The 2055-nt window shown below is 48.7% G+C and overlaps 1 long non-coding RNA gene across 2 annotated transcripts in view; it reads left to right on the top strand.

Annotated features, from left to right (window-relative positions):
- The window catches only part of LOC102470771 (uncharacterized), a 30658-nt gene that overhangs the window by 15259 nt on the left and 13344 nt on the right, over positions 1–2055 (top strand). The gene's annotated exons all lie outside the window — the stretch shown is intronic.

Genomic DNA, 2055 nt, shown 5'->3' on the forward strand with positions numbered 1-2055 from the left:
CTTCCACACGAGCAACTATTCCCCTGTAGCAGGGACCAGCGAAGTACTAGTGCAGGCCAGCTCCAGACTCATGTCTGTTTGGTTTTGTTTCTATTTTTGTTTTGTTATAGAGTGCACGTATTCTCCAGGGAGAGACGGGCAGTGGGGTGGGAGAGAAAGCTCCCTCTAAAGGGGATGGCCACACCACAATCCTCTCTCCTCCATTCTCCTCTTGAGATTTTGGGCACACATGCACAGGCCTGACATGATTTTTAAGCCTCTGGGTTATACCATTGGGACCAAGCAGTTGGCATAATGGCTGTGTCGCTGGACTCCCATGTAGTCAACCGTGGTTCGAGTCCCAGACCTGGTGGCTTAAACTCACGCCGGGCATGTGTGCGTGCATGCCCAAGATCCCGAGAGGAGAATGGAGGAGAAGGGATTGCGGCGTGGCCATCCCCCCTGGGGGTTGATTTCTCACTTTCTGTCTCTCTGTCTCTCTCTGTCTTTCTGGTGAGCGCACGCACCCTATAGCAAAAACCTCTCCCTCCAAAAGAAAGAAAGAAAGAAAGCAGTTGTACATAGCAGTGGTGGTAGCGGGTAGCGATGTCAGTGATGGTGGGGATGGTGGAAGTGGGAGTTAAGGTGGTAAAAATGGACAAACGGGAGCAGAATCTGCATGGTAATTCCTCTACTTCCTACAATCTTCCTGCATTTTAGAAAAAGCAGGCAGATGAGGGACAAAGTGTTTGTGCCTTTCAGACACAATTCCTCCTAAGGGACCAGGAGAATTTCACTACGCATTCCAGTCCCTCCAGCCTAAATCAGACTGGAGCTGCACAGGACTCCGTGCAACCCAGTAAGCACCGAGCCAGGCTCTGGGTCAGGGCCCTCCATGTGACAGGAAGTTAACACGTGCGTTCTCTCATCCCTTCCTTTTCCTCCAGAGCACTTTCCTTCCCATGCACAGTGCCACCTCCTTGAAGCTCTCCCTGCTTTCTCCCCATCTCTCTTTCTGCTCTAAAGACCTAACTTCTTGGTTGCCATTACTGGGGATCTCCCACTCAGGAAGCCCAAAGTGACCAACAAAAACATGGATATTTTTCATCAGTACAAACCCAAAACTCCCTTCTGCCTTACTCCCAAATAACTATGACGAATTCTTCACCATTCAGAGAACGAAGTCTAACAACCACATTGAGCCTCGTAAATGTAAAACCAAACTGAATTTAGAACAGAAGTGTCAAGAATTGCATGATGGTTATCAGCAGATGGCCTAATGGTTGAGTTGCTGGACTCCCACATAGTCGATGGTGTTCAAGTCCTAGACCTGGCAGCTTAACACTCATGCCAGGAGTGTATGTGTGCATTTCCGAAATCTTGAGAGGAGAATGGAGAGGGGATTGTGGTGTGGTCCATCTCCTCTGGGGGATGATTTCTCACTTTGTGTCTCTCTGTCTCTCTGGTGAGCACATGCACCCTATAGCAAAAATCTCTCCAAAAATAAAAAGAATACAAGAATAACTATGGGGGCCAGCCCCATAGCCTAGTGGTTAAGGAAGTTGGATTTCACATGGCCAATAGAGGTTCGAATCCTGGCTCCAGTTCTTGAAAAACACACTGGGCATGTGTGCATGCCTACGAACCCGACAGGATGGAGAAATGGGGAAAAGGATTGTTGTCTGACTATGTCCCATGGCAGGGTGGTGCTGTCTTACAGTCTCTCTGATTCTCAGTTTCTCTTTGGGACACACAACCCTCTGGAAGAGGAAGTGGAAGAACAGAAAGAGGAGGAAGAGGAATGTAAAGACGTCTTCCTTTAACACACCAAGGAACCCTGACTTGTGAGAATAGCAGAGGCTTCAACAAGCAATGGGAATACTCATCCCTCATTTCCATCTGTTTCTCATCACTTTTTTTCTTCTTTTTTTGGAGAGGTTTTTGCTATAGGGCGCGTGTGCTCGCCAGAGAGAGAGACAGACAGACAGAGAGACAGAAAGCAAGAAATCACCCCCCAGAGGGGATGGCCACGCCACAATCCCTTCTCCTTCATTCTCCTCTCGGGATCTTGGGCAC

The sequence above is a fragment of the Tupaia chinensis genome, unplaced genomic scaffold (genome assembly GCF_000334495.1).
Source record: "Tupaia chinensis unplaced genomic scaffold, TupChi_1.0 Scaffold000078_1, whole genome shotgun sequence".
In the NCBI taxonomy this organism is placed as follows: Eukaryota; Metazoa; Chordata; class Mammalia; order Scandentia; family Tupaiidae; genus Tupaia; species Tupaia belangeri.